At 36.7% G+C, this 22,517-nt stretch overlaps 1 long non-coding RNA gene across 1 annotated transcript; it reads left to right on the forward strand.

Moving 5' to 3' along the window:
• The first annotated feature begins 651 nt into the window (after positions 1–651).
• LOC309627409 lies at positions 652–13,159 on the forward strand. Its single transcript, XR_014243732.1, has 2 exons — positions 652–3,081; positions 3,401–13,159. It is a non-coding gene; the product is annotated as an uncharacterized lncRNA (long non-coding RNA).
• The last annotated feature ends 9,358 nt before the right edge of the window (positions 13,160–22,517 follow it).

Raw genomic sequence — 22,517 nt, forward strand, 5'->3', positions numbered from 1 at the left:
ATTCTCCTCCCTTGGAAAAAACTTAGTGACAGAAACTGTGGCAGTATTTCCCATGTGTATGCATGGATTCATCCTCAACTGTATACTCATGGTGGATTCTCTGCAAATCTCTTCAGTTCTCTCTGTGTGAGGTCTCTCCTCCATAGTATTCTGCTCCAAAAACTTGAGTCACCTTGATTGCCCCGACTCTCAGCTTCATCTCCTCAATTTGGGAATCTGCCAGGCTTTCATTGATTTCCTTCTCCATGCACTACATCATAAAAACTCTCTCAAGCCAGCCAGCTGGGGAAGTCATAGAGATGATTTTTTTTTTTAATTAAATTTGATTTTGACTTTTGCATCATCTCTGAGGATTACACCCTATGTCTTATAAACTACTATTTTATATATTTATTTGAATTTGAGGGGGGGAGGAGGAATGTTTCAGTTGGTTCCTGCTGATCTATCTTTACCCAAAGCAGAATCCTTCATTTATTTAAATCACTTTTGTACTCATCAGTTATATTCAGGTAACACTGTGCAAAGACATTATGAATAATGTAAAATATACTAGAAATAATTTTTAAGATTTGCTCTAGGGGATATTGTATTTTAAAATATTACTTAATTTCATGTTTAATGGTATAGATTTTTAACCACTCCCCAAAGAGAACATTATGAAAAATGTTCCATATACTTGCTTTTTAATTACCTTACTAATCATGATAGTTTCATATACTCATTAACATTAGGGTCACATTAATCACAGTGGAAGTAAATTGAAGTTATAGGAAGACTATATGTATAGTCTTCCTAAAAGAGACTGAAAAAGAGTCTTTGGATGATTGTCCGTTAGATTCAAATATCCAATTTTTATTAGCCCATATGTGGCGAAAAACGTGGCTTATAAAAAGCCTATATTAGTAGTAGATGGGACATTCCTTCTATTTTCATACAAGTTGATTGTATTGGTATATGTCATGCTGGTATTAACTTTATAAGGGCTGCTGGATATGACAATGCAATCAGTGAACTGTCCAACTCTAGAAGACACAATTCTCATGAAGTCTGAGACATACATAGTGACATCTGCTTCACAACATTAAATGTAGTTAGTATACACATATATATTTTCCAAGTTCTGTCTCCTGAGAGAGCCTAGAAGCAATGACATACTGGGAGCAACGATCATACCCAACACCCAAATCTTGGTTTCTAACATGATTCTCAAATAACAGAAACCAGGCCTCCTTGGAGAAATGACTGATTCCAGGATGTGGGCAGGGAAGATACAAGAGGAACTTGGAGTAACTTGTAGTGCCAGAAAGTTAGGCAGTGCTCCAGTAAGAAAAATAATCACTTTTATTAACGCGGGCATGTCAAAGGAGACAACTGGAAGAGCTCTCAATGACCAAATCTAGAACAATTTGAGCAAAAAATAAAGTGTTCAGATATAATTCAAAGTATAAAATAAATATCCATCTTGATATAAATTATTGAAAAATAATATCCCATGTAAAAGAAGCCCAATTTTTTTCTGTAGATACTACTCCCTTAAGGAGATAGAGCATAACTCCCCCTGAAGATGAACACGCTTTTCAGGCTTCTGCATCAGCAGCAAGGGAACAACAGCTCCATCGTCTACCAAATGCTAAGCCATATAAGACTGAAAAGAAAATAAACTCAGGGCAGGAGCTACTTGCTGAAATGTAAGATTATATCTTCTCATATCCCTAACAAAAATTGTACCCACCCAAAATATCAACATTTTCACCATAACTGACAGGTAGCTAAAGCTGGAATCTAGTGTGTGAACAACCAATTGTCTTAAGGCCAGACCCTGCAGCTCAAGGCAAAATAAGATGGTATTTTTACTGTGATGTTTCACGTGGTGCAGTTTGGGGTGGTTTGCCATTTGCCATGATTCACGCTTCATTGTCTACCATGGCAGTTAATGAAATAAATGTCAAATGGGACAAAATAGTACTGCTACTCTATAACCCAACCCGTATTTTGACTTGAACTTACAGTGTGTTAACCACATAAAATGCTCACCCTTAAAGTTCTGAAAGTCAATTCTAAGGGGATTTTCAAAGTAGAGATTAGAAAACGAAAATACAATTTTATTTGTGCTATTTCACCAGTGTAAACACTACCAAGATTGAAAGCACAAGGGGAAGTAGTGAGTCTTATTTTTTTGCAAATCATGATCAGCTCTGGGGGGCCATAAATGAAGTTATTTCAGTTCATGTTGACAAACCCAAATTTGAGAATTTCCCGTCTCCTTACAAATACAACAACAATTTGTATTCAGTCCCCAAAATGACTATCCATCATATTTCAAATTTCAGATTTTACTCAAATTTCAAGTAGTATCCAAAGCAATAGTATGCAAAGTGTAATTAGCATTATCCCCTGTGCTCTAACACTGACCCCTTTCTTTGCTATTTTTTTAATTTTTAAGGGTCCAGAATTTATTTGATATGTATGTGGATTTATGTCTCCCAGTTTCTCTCTCTCGAGCCATCTTCTATTTTCTATTATTCTCCCTCAAGTTACTACACATTTAGTATGAAATAGAGACTTCTATCTCCTCTGAACAAAGAGTGAGAGGTACGAGAAAAACTGTCAGGCAATGCAAGAAAATGACATCTAATCTTTTCCTAGCCATCCACTATGATCAGAAGCTAGAAATGTAGCAATTGTTATAACGCACATCTAGTTTTGACTGCCCATTCACTCATGAGATAGATATTGAAAGTGGACTTTGAAAAGATTAAGGCCATATAAGGGATATTTATTGAATCGTAATCAAGATGTCACAACATGCTAAAAACCAGGAAGGAAAAGAAAAACAACAAAGACCATATTAGCTAAGAAGCCTGCGTATGCCAGAGAGTATTATGCTCCAATCTTTGTGTTTCTTTGGTCCTTTGAATTTCTATTAGTGTGTTCTTTCTAAGTGCCAATAGTTGCCAGAAAGTAGGAAATGGTTTAATCAGTATTTCTCACTACTAATAAATGATTTTCTTAAAACCTACTTTCTGACTCCATGCCCCTGCTTCCTGAGCATTACAATGCTATGAAAATGTTAAGTGATCAGTTTTTTTTTTTATAACTTTTTTTTTTTAATTTTTATTTTATTTATTTATGGCTGTGTTGGGTCTTCGTTTCTGTGCGAGGGCCTTCTCTAGTTGCGGCGAGTGGGGGCCCCTCTTCATCGCGGTGCGCGGGCCTCTCACCGTCGCGGCCTCTCTTGTTGCGGAGCACAGGCTCCAGACGCGCAGGCTCAGCAATTGTGGCTCACGGGCCCAGTTGCTCCACGGCACGTGGGATCCTCCCAGGCCAGGGCTCGAACCCGCGTCCCCTGCATTGGCAGGCAGACTCTCAACCACTGCGCCACCAGGGAAGCCCTGATCAGTTTTTTTATTAGAGTTCTCCCAGTAGATTGTGATGTTTCAGCATATGAATTTCTTCCTTAGTGAATGAGTCCTTTCATCTAAACGGAGGACGCTAATTCATGCCATATTTCTCCCTCATTCCAAATGGCGTATGTTAGGACTAAAGTGCTTATAGATTTAAGTTTCATTATCTGTTTACTACGAAACAGAAAATAGTCTTGGCATTGTTTTTGAAACATTGATGAAGCAGAGAATAATGTAAGCATGAAAAAAGTAACTTTATTCAAGGTCTGTAGAAAAATTAAATGTATCCTTAATGAAATAGATGAATTAGAAAGTGCGACCATATGGCTTCTACACACCTGTGCTTATCAGCATGTGCATTTAAGGGGAAATGCCAATACTTCATAATAACTATTTTATAGGAGCAGGAAATATTCACCATGTGTGTATCAGGGAAAATACTATTATTTAAAGTGTCTTCTGTTTAGGAGAGGAAAAATATCTCTTTGGAATAGCTTTTCCTCTGGAAAAACAATTCTAGATTTAGAAAGCAATTCTTCTTGGCAAAAGCCGTGTGTTAAGCAATATTTAATATCCATTATATAGAAAAAATAACATTAAGGGTGTCTTAAATCTTTGTAAATATAATTAACTCCATATATGTGAGGCATAAATACAGGTGTCAGATTAATTCCAGGTTGTACGTCTCATTTTGGCTCCAGTTGTTCCCCACCTAACATCAACATGACTCCTACTCATGATGTAGAGATGTCATTTTCTACTGCCCTTCTTAACTATTCTCTTTTCCTTTATTTTACTATTGGTATCATTTCATTATATTATTATTTTAGTTGAAGAGCTTGAAGAGAATTCAATCTCCATTATGATTCGCGGGCTCCAATAAACCAAACCTAATTTCTGATTCCAAGTAATTAGCCAAGTATAGAAATTCTCCTTTTCAAACCTTGGTAGTCTACATGAGGGCAGTCAAATGTGTCAGTTGCAAATCTCGCCTCACAGCTACTGAACAGATGGGGTTTTTTTGTTTGTTTGTTTTTTTAGGCAGAATAATTCTTTATTTATTTTATTTTTGGCTGTGTTGGGTCTTCGTTTCTGTGCGAGGGCTTTCTCCAGTTGTGGCAGGTGGGGGCCACTCTTCATCATGGTGTGTGGGCCTCTCACTATCGTGGCCTCTCTTGTTGCAGAGCACAGGCTCCAGACGCGCAGGCTCAGTAGTTGTGGCTCACGGGCCTAGTTGCTCCGTGGCATGTGGGATCTTCCCAGACCAGGGCTCGAACCCGTGTCCCCTACATTGGCAGGCAGACTCTCAACCACTGCGCCACCAGGGAAGCCCAAAAGATGGGTTTTAAGGATATATTCCCTTGAAGCATCCTGACAAGACCATCTAGTTTGGTTATGAAGAAAACAGTGTCCATGTCTGAGCACGTCTATATGCTTTTCTTTAAGAATCCAATGAAAGTTTTGAAATTCATCCAAATGTTTGAAAAATCCATTATATTAAGAATCTTCTTTCATGTGTTTCATTGATGAGTAGCAAACTACCACAAATTTAGCAGTTTAAAGTAATACAAATTTATTATCTCACAATTTCTGTGGTCAAGAGTTTAACACACTTAATCTAGATCCTCTCCTCAGGGTCTCACCAGGCTGAAATCAAGATGTCAGCTACTTCCTCATCTGGAAGCTAATCCAGAAAAAGATTCACTTCTAAGCTCCTTCAAATAGCTGGTGGAATTCATTTCCTTGTGGTGATAGGAGGTCCTGTGGTTTTGCTAGCTGCTGACAGGGCACACCTCACTCCTACAGGCTTTCTTGGGTCCTTGCCATGTGGCCTCCTCTACATCAGCAGCAGAGAACTCCCTCTCACCCTTCACATCTCTCTAACTTTCCCTTCTGTGACCAGATCTTTCGCTTCTAAAAGGCCTGTGTGATTAGGTCAGGTCCACCAGTTAAAACGCTGTATTAGTTAGGGTTCTCCAACAAAATATAACCAATAGGATAGATAAATAGGCTGATAGATAGACAGGTAGATAATAAGGAATTGGCTCATAAGATTATGGAGGCTGAAAAGTCCTATGACCTGCTATCAGTAAGCTGGAGAGCCAGAGCTGGTGGTATAATTCTAGCTGGCATCAAAAGTCCTGAGAACCAGGGGAGCTGATGGGGCAGAAAAAGCAAAATAGGGGTGAATTCTTCCTTCCTCAGTCTTTTTATTCTATTTGGGATTGGATGCTGCTCACCCACACTGAAGAGGGCAATCTAGTGAATCCACTGATTCAAATGCTAATTTCAAGGAGAAACACCCTCACAAGCACAACCAGAAATAATACTTAATCTGGGGATCCCTTGGCCCACTCAAGCTGACACAAAAGAATTAACCATCATAAGCGTCCCATCTTAAGGTCAACTATGTCATATAATATAACATAATAATGGAAGTACAATCCACCATACTCTTAGTTCCAGGGATTATACAAGGCATGTATATCTGAAGTAAGAAATATTGGGGAATATCTTAGAATTCTACCTACAACATATGTGGATCAATTACCTCTATGAAGGAGAGTTTAGTTTTAATCCATTTGTATTACTTTACTCCATAGAAGAGGAACTCAAAAGAAACTAGAAACAAAAATTATCTATTATAAAACTGACAAAGAAAGTAATCCCATAACACCAGTGTAACTTAACCAGCGCATCTCACTCAGCAAGTGTGCTCGTGTGCACACACACACACAGACACACACATACATGCACACACACACTGAAGATATTAACAATATGTTTAAAATTATTGTAGTCCAGTTTTATATTGATGTGGATTCTCCAAATATATCACCATAACAATGTAAAAACAGAAATGAAATAGATTCAACATATAACTATAGTTTTCATTGAAAAGTTATAATTTACCTTTTCCTAAATAAAAAGTTACTTTATTTCTAAACTGTTAACAGGACAATATTTCATAATATTAAAAATCAGGGCTTTGGATTTCAAATCTATCTAGATCAATTGCATCCAGACTATGACTTAGGCCAAGTTTCATATCTTCTCAAAGACTAGCTCTACTCATATATAAATCTGGGACAACCAATTTATGTTGAGAGCATTGAATCCTAACCACTAGACCACCAGGGAATAACCAAGTTACACTGATACATCAATGAATTAATGCATGTAAATCACTTAAGACAATTTTTATATCGACAGAATTCTAAGATGGTCCCTACCCATCTTGTATGATTCCCCGTCCTTGAGTGTGTGGGACCTGTTGAAATGATGATATCATTTCCTTATTATGTCAAATTACATGGCAAAGAGATTTTTCTGAAATAATCAAGGTATATGATATTCATGTACCTGGATTCATGTCCCTAGGATTCAACTCAATCTAATCAGTTGAGTTAATAAAGAAGGAAAATATCTGGGTGGACCTAAGTAGATGAGGTGGGGCCGTAAGATCATGAGGGCCTTTTAACAATTCAGAGATATTCAAAGTGTAAGAGGGTCTATGGAGGGGACCAGGTGGCAAGGAGATTTAGTTGCCTTTAGGAACTGAGGATGGGCCCTGTCCTCAAGTGAACAAGCCAAGAAGTGAACAGCAGCCTCAGTTCTATAGCCACAGTGAGCACCACTCTACCAACAAAGATGTGAGCATGAAAGAGGACTTCAAGCTCCAGAAAGGCACACAACCTGGCCAATACCTGCATCTCCTCCTTTTAAGATTATGAGAATCCAATCACATATGCCTGGCCTTTTGACCTACAAAACTGTCAGTTAAAACACAGGTATGTTTTAAGCCACTAAGTTTGTAGTAATTTGTTACACAGCAATAGTAAACTAATACTGTTTAGTTTATATTATACATATAAAATTTGGATATTTTTATTATAACTATTGTCCTCCAAATTAATAATGGTACTCATAAAATTTTAGAAAACATAAAGATTACATTCTTCATGTCTCAGTCAAAATTATTCCCCAAAAGACCTGTCACATATTTTACATTTTACTCACAGAGTAGGCAGAGCAATGATTGAAATTCATAACAAGATATGAAATTAATTCAGGACAGTTTTTTGGTTTAATTAGCTTCAAAGATTTTTGGGACCTAAAGTGCCAGTTATTTTGAAAGTATGTTATGAAATTGTTAAAGAAGGAGGAGGATGAGGAGAAAAGAAAGAGGAGGACGAGGAGGAGAAGGAAAAGGAGAAGCTATCACCATTTCCAGAGCCACAGCCCCCTCCAGGGAAAGAACAGATAAACCAAGATACAGTGTACACTGAAAAAGCACAAAACAAAGGTGAGAAGTGGAATTATATAGCTTGAAAAGTTACTTTAGGATATGACGTTTGGGTATCTCCAATCAATAGCCTGTTTAAAATCCTTCAAAGTTACCTCACAGAAAACTTTTGGTGTTCATGACAATTGCTCTTGGATGCCTTTCTATCTTCAGACTTTAGTGTCTTCCATGAAAGTTAAGCTCTACACCAAAAGCCTTTTCTTGGTTACCTAAAAAAGCTATTCTTTCTCAAATAGCTGTGCCCCTTTAAAGCCTTTTTCTCTATCCTGAATGCATTATAAACTCCTATTTATTTAAAAAAAAAATCTCCAGCTCAACTGCTACATTTAGAAAAAAACATCTCTACAAATCCTAAAGACTGAATTACTATTATATATTTGATTTTAGGGCTCATCATATTAAATTGTAAATATTACTTTATCTGTATCCCTCCCTTATAAGCATTCACCTTTGCACTTTTAATTGTTTATCAGTGTCTGACACACAAAGTCCTTAATAAATCTTTACTAAATTCATAATATGAATATTGAGACAATTTACTTGCCTATTAAATCTCCAGGGCATGTTATGCTGTTGTAGAAACTGCACAGAATATTTCTCAAAGAAGTTCTTAGGTAAGCATAACTAAATGTTCTTCTACTTAAAATCTCATTCTCCCCAAGAGACAGGCAATATATATATATATATACCGTTTTCTGATATTTTCCTTTTACCCCAGTTCCAATGCAATACTAGTTCTGTCATCTACACAGAAACGAAGTTACTATTTTGCTTTAGATAGGAACACAAATTATCTAATTATCCCTGATATATTTTCATACTATAAATTTAATGTTTATCTGAATCCCAGTTTTTTAGTTTCATTTCACCAAAGTATGAAGCAATTTATATCACATGGAAAAATGAGAAACTATACCAGGAAAGGCAAAAAGTGGCATCATGCAGTGGCTAATTGAGGTTCAAGTTACATAAAGACTCTATGTTATTGATGAAGGGCATGACTATAAGAAATAACAAGTACCCCAAACAAGTTATTACTAACACCTAATATTTATATATTACTTTAAAACTTACACATGAGACTGCCATTGTCTCAGCAACTCAGAAAAAGGAGGCAAGGTATCTGGGTTTGGGCTCCATGGCAGCCTCTGTTGCTTTAAGCCTTGGTGCTCTCGTATATAAAATGAAAGAACAGCTATAGTATTTTGATGACATTTTCCAGCTACAAAACTGTGTGAATCTAAAACTTCCTATATCTAGACACCTTCTAATGTCTCCAGGGCATTGTATACAAATAGCAAATTCACACCAGATATTTTTTTTTCCTTCAGTTGCTTTTAGGTCAGTACCTCCTGTTCCCTCATTTTATCAGGTCTCACTCTTCCTAATTTATCAATCTTGACAACGTAGTCCCTCCTTTAGATGAACTAATCACCCCCATCCCTGTGGAGGCAGCATTGCTTCTGTTAGTGATACACTTCCGCTCTGGAACAACCCCTCACATTCTCCTGTCTGAAGGTAAGACTTTATCTTCTGAGAGCCAGTCAGACAAGAGGTGGTTAAATTGATCTATCTAGACAACCCTGGCAGTGTCACCCCTGTCTTCAATTAGGAAGGAGTTAAGAACTTCACTTAGTATATTGGTCCTCTATTTAATGCCTATCTATATCTTATCAGGTTAAAAGTTCTGCTGTACATTTTCAATTTGTAGGCTTCCAAAGTTCAAAATAGATACAGAGATGGATAAATAACTGTGTAGTAACTGTCTTTATAGCTTGTAGAAAATCTGTCCGTAGACCACTTCAGTTACTGGAGCCAGTTTTCAGAAATGAGGAGGTAGATCCTTAATTTTGAGTTCATAATTAATTACTCAGTGAATGCAATTAGCTAGAACAAGAATTTATATGAACTTGTTCCTTTCAGTTAATGAAATACCAATTGTTTGTCAATCTATATACTTACATGAGGTAGGTCTTTTAGTTTAATGCTCTGTACATAGTAGGTGCCTAAATGTTAGCTAATGATTAATTGTATATCAAAACCACCAGCAAGAGGAACATAGTTAATATGGCATATGCAAACACTCGGAACTGTGTCTGAAAATCTACTGTTTGAGCAGTTGATTGATTTGTGCCTAATTCACAAATTTTAAAAGACCAGTTTGTTGCTTTGAGCTATTCACCAAAATTTATTTTCATGTAGAAAAAAGTTATTATTTGTGCTTAACACAGTCTGTCAAGAGACTTCACAAAACAAAAGCTATATTTATTGTGTTAGTTCATACTATGTTTATTCTTTCTAACCTCCACACATGGTATAATGAAATCTATTTAACTAGAAAATAGAACAATGCAGTGATCTTTTAGGTCAAGTTTTGAACACTCAATGATATCAAAATTTTGTTTCCAGGTCTATTCAGTCCTTTTACCAATCCTTATAATGATCCTTCAAAATAGGTTAGCAGAATAAAAATTATTTCTATAATTATAGATATTTTCTCCCAAAAACCTAAAAATCATAAATTTTAGAACTGGAAGGGATTTTAGGAAACAATTAGGAGAGTTATACAGTTTTGTGTGTTTTAGTAGACAGTCATTGCTATGATTTAAAGACTCACCAGGGAGTATATATTAAAAAACAAAACAAGACAGAACCCTTGGTTCTTTTAATACAGTAATTAGAAGTTCAAAGTGAAGAAAAGAACAATTGGAAATCAGAGAAATAATCAATTTAGGTAACCCTGACAGGGGTCATCTTCTATACTGATTACTGTTGTACTTGAGGATATAGGTATTTTACAATATGTACTAGTCTGCTATGGCTGCAGTAACAAAATACCACAGAGTGGCTTAAACAACAAAAATTTATTTTCTCACAATTCTGAAGGCTGTTAAGTCCAAGATGAAGGGGCTGGCAGGGTTAGTTTGTCCTGAGGACTGTTTGGCTTGCAGACTACACCCTTCTCTCTGTGTCCTCACATGGCCTTTCCTTGGTGCACATGTGCTCATCTTTGGTGTCTCTCCCTCTTCCATAAGGACACCAATCATACTGGATTAAAGCCCCACTCCAATTTTAATTTAGTCATTTTAACTTACTCATTTTAACTTAATCACCTCTTTAAAGACCTGATCTCTAAATATGGTTACAGTCTAAGATACTGGGGTTCAGGACTTCAAAAAATGAATTTTGGGAGGACACAGTTCAGCCCAAAACCAATGTATACTTAAGCTTTATGAAGTGTATTTAGGTTAACATGCTAAATTTTGTATCTTCTGTATACTGTAGCATGCTGAAGGGGAACAGACACAGACCTAGGTAAAGGATGGAATGTCTTCTAAACCATACTAGCTTTGAGACTAGAGTATTTACTATCTCAGACCCTTGACTTTGTCATAGATAAAGTAAACATATCACCTTTAAATATTGTTCAAGATAATTAAGGATCTAATAAAATACTTTGTCTAAAATTCTACTGAAGATTAAAAGCTGTACATAAACAGAGTCACTATTATCAGCTACTCCCCTTCTGATTGTCCCCCTTGAAAACTTCTTTGGTGAAAAAAAAAATGTATCTTGGTTCTGAACTTTATATTTCTTTATTTTTTTTTATAGAACATTTTGGTTAAAAGTCACCTTCATGTTCAGCCCTTTCTTAATCACCAGGTTAATATATAATTAACACATAGATAAAATATGATAATCATCAGGTTAATGATATTGAGTTTCTTTGCTTAAGGGTGCTAACTTCCATATTTTATATGCAGTTATACTGACTAATTTAACCTCAATAGACACTCATAGCTCTGAATATTCCTTAGTTGAAACAGATCTGAATCCAATTTTGTTGGAATTAGCCCCTTCATAAGTTTAACCATGGATTAACCTATAAGAAGTTGAATACAAACTTTAAAATTGCTTTTTTTCTGGATGACTCTTTATAACCATCCATAATTCTAACACCTTATATACATATCGATGGGTTTGATAAACTGGTGTTACATTTGGGGGTTTTATGCAGAATTAATGGTTTTAAAGTTTATGTTGTAATTTAAATAATGTGTAAAATAATTTGACAAGTCAGGAATGGAATAATATTTTTGAGCTTTCAAAAAAAAAAGCACTTTTTTCCCAAGGCACATCAAACTGTAAGCAGTTTGTTCTTTTGTCAGACCATGAACCACTAAAGCATCAAACTGTATGCCATTTTTCAATAGACTTTATTTTTTTGGAATAAAGTTTTAAGTTCACAGCAAAATGGAGTGGAAAGTATAAAAAGCTCCCATATACCCTTTGCCTTCACACATGCACAGACTCCCTCATTAACAACATCCCCCACCAGAGTGGTGCATTTGTTACAATTAATGACCCTATATTGTCACATCATTATCACTCAAAGTCCATAGTATACATTAGGGTTCACTTTTGGTGGTGTGCATTTTATGGGTTTAGACAAATGTATAATGACATATATCCACCATTATACTATCATACAGAGTAGTTTAACTGCCTTAAAATCTGTGCTTCACCTATTCATCTCTCTCTCCCCACTACACTCTGATAAACACTGATCTTTCTACTGTCTCCATAGCTTTATCTTTTGCCATGTAGGTGGAAAAATACAGTATGTAGCCTTTTCAGAATGTCTTCTTTCACACAGTTATAAGCATTTATGGTTCCTTCATGCCTTTTCATGACTTGGTACATCCCTGTGTTTACAGTAAAAAATATGATCAGTATATTTGAGAACTTACAAGACATATTTTGATGTTATTTTCCCTAGAGTGTGGGGTTCAGAAGACTTTGGGAACCCACTGAAATTGTATCCAACAGTCTGTAGGATTATTTTGACACATTTTTTTTTCTGTGATGAGGATTTGTAAGTTTAACCAGTAGGATCCCATGCCCCAAACCAAACTAAGAACCAATAGTTTAGAGAATGAATGATGACAATGTTTTTTTTTCTTGTCAGAAGCAGCAGTTTATAAAGGAAAGGGTAGAGATTTTGGGACAATTTTTGTTTCAAATTTTGGCTACATGGCTTTTTAAAAATGTGACTGCAAAAGTTACATTACCCCATTCAGCTTCCTCACCTATGAAATTGAGGTAATGATCTTAATTCACAGGGGTTTTCTAAAGAACTTGACATGTACTTGGCATTCACTAAAATTTAGTCACATTCCTTCTTATGGAAGTACACACTTAGTTTGAATTAATACTAAATTATTATTCAAATATGGACTTATTGGTTAATTTGTGTCCTTGTTCAGAATCTTTGACCTTCAGTCTCTCTGAGATCATATTTTGATTTTAGGGTGGTGGATGATATTTGGGAGGCCCTAGTAACCATCTTAAGTCACAAAAATAGGAAATATGAGAGTTGGAAAGGTGAGACATTTTTATGATTTTATTTAGAATATTTTATTCAGTAATACTTATTTAAACAGAAAAACTACGTTGCCTGTTTCTTTCACTTTCCACTTTACTATTTAATAGTTTAATTTCATAATTCCATTACTATTATTTTAAGGTAATTCTTCCTGAGGCATTTCCCTATTACTCTGAATAATAAAGACTTGGCAAAAGATCAAATTTCTTTCTAGAAAATAAATAAATATTAAAATATATTTTTTCTCAAATAAAAATTAACTTCTTAAAGGAGCTGTTGAACTGAAGTACCTGGGAACATTTGAGAAATCTCTAGTGAGGAAAGAGTAGTCCTTAGAGGTGATACTGAAATATGCAAACATTAGAAATAAAGAAAAGAAACTTCTTATATTGGTACCTGATATTATAACTTTAGTTCATCAATTTCTTCCTTCTCCCTTTGCTCAAATACAAAATGAAATATAAGAGATAGAAAATGGCAGTAGACCCAAGAGTGACCCTTACCTGCATTCCCAGAGACAAAGTTCATATTACAGTTCACTCTTGCTGTTCATTCTGTGCATCTGGACAAATGCATAATGGCGTGTATCCATCATTATAGTATCATATGGTGTAGTTCAGCTGCTCTAAAAATCCTCTGTGCTCTGCCTGTTCATCCCTTACCCCAAACCCTGGCAACCGCTGATCTTTTTACAGTCTCCATAGTTTTGACTCTTCCAGAATGTCATATAGTTGAAATTATATGGTATATAGATTTTCAGATTGGCATTTAAACTTCTTCCATGTCTTTTTATGGTGTGATAGCTCATTTCTGTTTTTAGCACTGAATAATCTTCCATTGTCTGAGTGTACTACAGTTTATCCTTTCAGCTACCAAGGAACATCTTGGTTGCTTCCAAGTTTTGGCAATTATGAACAAAGGTATTATAAACATTCATGTGCAGGTTTTTGTGTGAACATACGTTTTCAAGTGTTCCTCTTTATAATGGCTGGTTTAAACATTTTTACTACATTAGTTTTCATTGGTTAGTTTTCAACAATACAACTAAGGTATGGAGACCTATGATTTGTAAGTGTATGGATGTGTGTGTATGTGTCCTGCTTGCAGTTTGCTGAGTTTCTGAGAACAATTATTTACATTTGTTCACTGTAAACATTTATGATAAATTTTTGGCCATTGCATAATCAAATTTTTTTCTCCTCCAATCTCTTAACTTTTTCTGAGTCCAATTACATTTACATTAGATTGATTGATATTCCATCAGGATAGTGAATCTTTAAATTTTTTTTTTCTCTCTCTGCTACATTTTAAAGGGTCTATTTTCTGTTTTCAAATATACTACCCTTATTTTTTGCTGATATAGCCTTCCAGTGAATTTTTAAATTTCAGATATCATGTTTTTATTTCTAGACTACATTTTGTTCTTCTTTATAGTTGCAATGTTTTTTCCCCCTGAGATTCTCCAAATATTTGCTCACTATGTCCACCTTTGCATTTAAGTCTGTATTACTAATTTTCTATCACAATGTAACAAATTATTGCAAATTTAACAGCTTAAAATAGCACACACACACAAACCAAGCTATGAAGACAGTAAAGAGATCAGTGGTAGCTAGGGTGTGGGGGAGCGGGATAAATAGGGGAAGCCACAGAGGATTTTTAAGGCAATGAAAATTCTCTGTATGATACTGTAATGATGGATACATGTCATTATATATTTGTCCAAACCCATAGAATTTACAACACCAAAAGTGAACTGTAATGTAAACTATGGACTTTGGGTGATAATGATGTATCAATGTGTATGTATAATTATAACAAATGTAGAGAGACCCTATGGTAGGGGATAATGGTAATGAGAGAGGTTATGCATGTGTGGGGGTAGAGCATTTATAGAAAATCTCTGTACCTTCCTTTCAATTTTGCTGTGAATCTAAAACTGCTCTAAAAAATAAAATCTATTAAAAACAACAACAACAAAGCAACACACACAAAACGCATAGTTTCCATGCATCAGGTGTTTGGGCACTGCTAGCCAGATCCTCCCTCCTCAGGGAGGAGGCTGTAGTCAAGGAGTTAGCTAGGCTGTATTATCATCTGGAGACTTGCCTGCGGTTAGTAATTTCTTTCAAGTTCATTCAGGTTATTTGCAAAATTCACTTCCCTGAGATATATGGTTGAGATGCCCTGGATTCTTACTAAATTTCAACTGGAGGACACAATCAGTACTTGAAATGTCTACAGTTTCCTAACATGCATTATTCTTATAGGCAGTTTACGGCATAGATGTTTTCTTATTCAAGCCCAGAAGGACGTTCACTCTCTGGAAGACTTTAGCCATCTTTTAAAAGATTCATTTCATTACATTAGGCCCACACAGGATGCTCTCCCTTATGAATAATTCAAAGTCAAACTGTTGAAGGATCCTAACTGCATCTGCAGAATTCCTTCGTTCTGCCATATAGCATAACCTAGACATGGGAGGAACGTTCATCATATTTACAGATATCACCAACTCAAGGGGATTGGATTATGTAGGGTTATAAACCAGTGGGTACAAATCTACCTGTAAATTGTACCTACCACATTTTTTATGTTTACAATAGCCTTGTGAAAGTTCTGATCTGACGTCCTTGGTGTCAATATTGGGTCTGTTTCCATTAATTTTGGCTTTAAATTATGTCATTTTTCCTCCTTCACATATCTATTGATTCTATACTGTGTACTGACAGCTATGCTAAATCACTGAGTTTTCGTGCCTTTTTTTTTTTTTTTGAAAGACTGTCAGTTTTCATCTGGCAAACAAGTTAATTTGATGGCTGATCAGCTTGATATTGTCTAGTTTTGTTTTTAGAATTTTTTATGGGGAGTTTACAGTAGACCTTAATCTAAGGTTAGAGTTATCCTACTCATAAATTATGATGCTCCTGAGGTCCCAGCTGATTTTCTGATGAGTTCAGTAAGGTATCTCCACTCTGACTAGTTGGATCACCAACATTTCTCAGAATTAGGCAACCCTCAAGATCATCATTCAGCTCACAGCCTGCCAGCATCTGCTCTCTGGTAGGCCTTGCAAAATCTCATCCTGTGCATGCATAGAATAGTATTTGCTCAAATATTCTATGCTGATATCTGGATATACTTTTATGTGTAATTCTTTCTATTTGATATTTTCTTCACAAATTCCAGCTGCCCAATCATTCCAGACTTCCAATTTCAGATTCCTGTCTAGAAAGTGGGTTGCTATGTGTTTCGTCTGCAATCCCCAGGGCCTTGATTTGGAGAGTTTATCAAGTGAATACGGAATTCATATTCTGTTTGTCTTTCCATAGGAATCCTTAAAAATAACGGTTTTTAAATTTCAATTGTCCAGTGCCTGAAAACAGATATTTCACATGTTTTGTCCAGTTTTTTAGTTGTTTATGGCATACTGGCATATTTTATACTTATTCCTCCACAAGTAGAAATTTAATACATATTCATAAATGACCATATAAATAAGCAGACAATATAGCCTATTGAAAGTGTTCAGGGAGAAATTAGTTCCTTCTTAGTGTAAGTAGTTTTAAAGATATGAAAAAGATAACATTTTAACAAATAAATAATTCAAGTGTTAAAATTGAAGTACTTACTGATTTGCTGCATGACAGAATTTTGGAAGAGAAAAAGCCATATTATTTCAGGTTTTCTGGAATTATTAATGAAGTGCTTCTAAATAAAATAGGATCTATTAAAAAAGATAATATTAGATGTAAGGTAGAAGATTTAAAGATCAGAGACAAAAAGGGTAGGAAAGAATAAAGATGGATAACCAAAAATGAAAATTTAGAGAATCTAAGATAAATAACTTGAATCATAACATGATCAGAATCATAACATCCCCATTTCATACATACATGCAAAAATTGACAGTGGTGCCTCATATCCTGGAAAAGCTCATGGATCCACTCAGTGTTTTCCAATGTCTTCCTACAATCCTATTTTTACATTTTTCTAGGTTTTTAAACACCTTTGTCAAATATATTAGTCTCATAACAACTAGTCCTTTGTAGTTAGAAGTGAAAATCACTGCAACACTGATTTTTAATATTTATTCTTCTATAAATTTGTCAGTCTTACTCAAAACACATCTTCATGCCTGAGAACAATAAAGACCTAAAATATAAGCACTCAAAAAGACTGAAATAAAGAAAAAAAAATGAAGCATGTGAACAGTAACAGAAAAGAATCGGTGTAGCTGTACTAACACAAAAGAAAGAAATTACTGAAAACATGAAGGGATATATAGTAAGAAAATGGTTAAACTCTGTTCAATATGGTAAAGATAGCATTTTTTGTTTATTGATTTGTAGATTCAATGTAAATTTGGCCAAAGCCAACAGGGTGTGTGTGTGTGCGCGCACGCGCGCGTGTGTGTGTAATTGAGAAGCTGATTTTAAAGTATGCTTGAAAATCAATGACCACAAAGATAATTTTAAATAAGAAAAACAGATCTGGAGGGCTTACAGGGCCATACTTCAAGAATTATTATAAAGTTATAGTAATTAAACCAGAATGGAACTGATACAAAGACAGACATATATGAATGAAAGAGATTAGATATTCAAAAAAACTAACACACATATGACGTCACTTGATTAGTAAAAAAGGATGGACTTCCATGGTGGCGCAGTGGTTAAGAATCCGCCTGCCAAAGCAGGGGCATGGGTTTGATCCCTGGTCCAGGAAGATCCCACAGGCTGTGGAGCAACAAAGCCTGTGCGCCACAACTACTGAGCCTGAGCTCTAGAGCCCATAAGCCATAACTACTGAGCCCTCGGGCCAAAACTATTGAAGCTCACGTACCCTAGGGCATGGGTGTCACAACTACTGAGCCCACATGCTGCAACTACTGGAGCCCACACACCTAGAGCCTGTGCTTCGCAATAAGAGAAGCCACCACAGTGAGAAGCCTGTGCACTGCAACGAAGGGTAGCACCCACTAGCCACAACTAGAGAAAGCCCACACACAGCAATGAAGACGCAACACAGCCAAAAATAAATAAATAAATAATAAAGATTTTTAAAAATTTAAAAAAAACTTTAAAAAGTGTCACTGGAGGACCTTCAAGATGGCAGAGGAGTAAGACGTGGAGATCACCTTCCTCCCCACAAATACATCAAAAATACATCTGCATTTGGAGCAACTCCTACAGAGCACCTACTGAATGCTAGCAGAAGACCTCAGACTTCCCAGAAGGCAAGGAAGTCCTCACGTAGTTGGGTAGGGCAAAAGAAAAAAGAAACAACAGAGACAAAAGAATAGGGACAGGACCTGCATCTTCCTCCTTCACAGCTTCCACACACTAGGAAGCCCCTTCACTGGCAGAGACGGGGGGTGGGCGGGGAGGGGGGGAGCTGCAGAGCCATGGAGGAGAGCACAGCAACAGGGGTGCAGAGGGCAAAGTGGAGAGATTCCCACACAGAGGAACGGTGCTGACCAGCACTAACAGCCTGAGAGGCTTGTATGCACACCTGCCTCAGGGGTGGGTGGGGGCTGGGAGCTAAGGCTTGGTCAAGAGTGGTCAGATCCCACAGAGAGGACTGGGGTTGGCTGCGTGAACACAGCCTGAAGGGGGCTAGTACACCACAGCTAGCCAGGGGGAAGTACGGGAAAAAGTCTGGAACTGCCTGAGACTCAAGAGACCATTGAATCAGGGTGCACAAGGAGAGGGGATTCAGAGCACTGCCTAAACGAGTTTCAGAGACAGGCGCGAGGCGTGGCTATCAGCGCAGGCATCAGAGACAGGCATGAAACGCTAAGGCTGCTGCTGGAGACAGCAAGAATTCTGTGTGCAAGCACTGGTCACTATCCACAACTCCCCTCCCGGGAGCCTGTGCAGCCCGCCACTGCCAGGGTCCTGTGATCCAGGGACAACTTCCCTGGGAGAACACACAGCATGCCTCAGGCTATTGTAATGTCATGCTGGTCTCTCCTCCGCAGGCTTGCCCTGCATTTCGTACCCCTCCCTCCCCCCAGCCTGAGTGAGCCAGAGCCCCCTAATCAGCCTCTCCTTTAACCCCCTCCTGCCTGGGTGAAGAACAGACACCAGAGGGTGACCTACAGAGGCAGAGCCAAATCCAAAGCTGAACCCAAGGAGCTGTGTGAACAAAGAAGAGAAAGGGAAATTTCTCCATGCAGCCTCACAAGCAGCGGATTAAATCTCTACAATCAACTTGGTGTACCCTGCATCTGTGGAATAACTGAATAGACAATGAATCATCCCAAAACTGAGGCGGTGGACTTTGGAAGCAAATGTAGACTTGGGGTTTGCGGTACACAACTGACTAGTTTCTGATTTATATGGTTATCTTAGCTTAATTTTTAGCGCCTGTTATCATTGGTGGATTTGTTTATCGGTTTGGTTGCTCTCTTCTTTCTTTTTACTTTTTGTATTTTAACAATATTTTTTAAATTTTTTATTTTAATAACTTTATTTTATTTTTTCTTTCTTTCTTTTTTTTCTCCCTTTTCTTCTGAGCCATGTGGCTGACAGGATCTTGGTGCTCCAGCCGGCTGTCAGGCCTGAGCCTCTGAGGTGGGAGAGCCGAGTTCAGGATACTGGTCCACCAGAGACCTCCTGGCTCCACATAATATCAATCAACAAGAGCTCTCCCAGAGATTTCCATCTCAATGCTAAGACCCCACTCAATGACCAGCAAGCTCCAGTGCTGGACACCCCATGCCAAACAACTGACAAGACAGAAACACAACCCCATTAGCAGAGAGGCTGCCTAAAATCATACTAAGTTCACAGACACCCCAAAACAAACCACCAGACACGGTCCTGCCCACCAGAAAGACAAGCTCCAGCCTCATCCACCAGAACACAGGCACCAGTCCCCTCCACCAGGAAGCCTACACAACCCACTGAACAAACTTTAACCATTGCGGGCAGACAACAAAAACAACGGGAACTATGAACCTGCAGCCTGCGAAGAGGAGACCCAAAACACAGTAAGTAAAGCAAAATGGGAAGACAGAGAAATACACAGCAGATGAAGGAGCAAGGTAAAAACCCAACGACCAAAATATGAAGAGGTAATAGGCAGTCTATCTGAAAAAGAATTCACAGTAATGAGAGTAAAGAGGATCCAAAATCTTGGAAAGAGATTGGAGAGAATAAAAGAAACATTTAACAAGGACCTAGAAGAACTAAAGAGCAAATATACAATGAAGAACAACACAGTAAATGAAATTAAAAATTCTCTAGAAGGAATTAATAGCAGAATAACTGACACAGAAGAATGGATAAGTTACCTAGAAGATAAAATAGTAGAAATAATTACCACAGAGCAGAATAAAGAAAAAATAATGAAAAGAAATGAGGACAGTCTCAGAGAACTCTGGGACAACATTAAATGCACCAAATTATAGGGGTCACAGAAGAAGTAAAGAAAAAGAAAGGGACTGAGAAAATATTTGAAGAGATTATAGTTGAAAACTTCCTTAATATGGGAAAGGAAATGATCAAGTCTACGAAGCGCAGAGAGTCCCATACAGGATAAATCCAAGGAGAAACACACCAAAGCATTATTAATCAAAATATCAAAAATTAAATACAAAGAAAAAAATATTAAAAGCAGCATGGGAAAAGCAACAAATAACATACAAGGGAATCCCCATAAGGTTAACATCTGATCTCTCAGCAGAACCTCTGCAACTTAGAAGGGAGTGGCAGGACATATTTAAAGTGATGAAAGGGAAAAACCTACAACCAAGATTACTATAACCAGCAAGGATGTCATTCAGATTCAACGGAGAAATTAAAACTTTTACAGACAAGCAAAAATGAAGAGAAATCAGCACGACTAAACCAGCTTTACAACAAATGCTAAAGGAACTTCTCTACGCAGGAAACACAAGAGAAGGAAAAGACCTACAATAACAAACCCAAAACAATTAAGAAACGGTAACAGGAACATACATATAGATAATTACCTTAAATGTAAATGGATTAAATGCTCCAACCAAAAGACATAGACTGGCTGAATGGATACAAAAACTAGACCCATATATATGCTGTCAACAAGAGACCCACTTCAGACCTAGGGACACATACAGACTAAAAGTGAGGGGATGGAAAAAGATATTCCACGCAAATGGAAATCAAAAGAAAGCTGGAGTAGCAATTCTTATATAAGAAAAAATAAACTTTAAAATAAAGAGTATTACAAGAGACAAAAAAGGACACTGCATAATTATCAAGGGATCAATCCAAGAAGGAGATATAACAATTGTAAATATTTATCACCCAACATAGGAGCACCTCAATATATAAGGCAAATGCTAGCAGCTATAAAACGGGAGATTGACAGTAACACAATCATAGTAGGGGACTTTAACACCCCACTTTCACCAATGGACAGATATCCAAAATGAAAATAAATAAGGAAACACAAGCTTTAAATGATAAATAAAACATGATGGACTTAATTGATATCTATAGGACATTCCATCCAAAAACAACAGAATACACTTTCTTCTCAAGTGCTCATGGAATATTCTCCAGGATAATTCATAACTTGGGTCACAAATCAAGCCTTAGTAAATTTAAGAAAATTGAAATTGTAACAAGTATCTTTTCTGACAGCAATGCTATGAGACTAGATATCAATTACAGGAAAAAAAAAATTGTAGAAAATAAAAACACATGGAGGCCAAACAAGACGCTACAAAATAACCATGAGATCCCTGAAGAAAACAAAGAGAAAGCCACAAAATACCTAGAAACAAATGACAATGAAAACACGATGGGCCAAAACCTACGGGATGCAGCAAAAGCAGTTCTAAGAGGGAAGTTAATAGCGATACAATCCTACTTCAAGAAACAAGAAAAATCTCAAATAAACAACCTAACTTTACACCTAAAGTAATCAGAGAAAGAAGAACAGAAAAAACCCAAAGTTAGCAGAAGGAAAGAAATCATAAAAATCAGATCAGAAATAAATGAAAAAGAAATGAAGGAAACGATAGCAAAGATCAATAAAACTAAAAGCTGGTTCTTTGAGAAGATAAACAAAATTGATAAACCATTAGCCAGATTCATGAATAAAAAATGGCAGAAGACTCAGATGAAAAGAATTAGAAATGAAAAAGGAGAAGTAACAAGTGAGACTGCAGAAATACAAAGGATCATGAGAGAATACTACAAGCAACTATATGCCAAAAATGGACAACCTTGAAGAAATGGACAAATTCTTAGAAAAACACAAGCTTCTGAGACTGAGCCAGGAAGAAATAGAAAATATAAACAGAGCAATCACAAGCACTGAAATTGAAACTGTGATTAAAAATCTTCCAACAAACAAAAGCCCAGGACCAGATGGCTCACAGACGAATTCTATCAAACATTTAGAGAAGAGCTAACTAACACCTTTC

The sequence above is a fragment of the Balaenoptera borealis genome (genome assembly GCF_965194805.1).
Source record: "Balaenoptera borealis genome assembly, chromosome: 4".
NCBI classification, from domain to species: domain Eukaryota; kingdom Metazoa; phylum Chordata; class Mammalia; order Artiodactyla; family Balaenopteridae; genus Balaenoptera; species Balaenoptera borealis.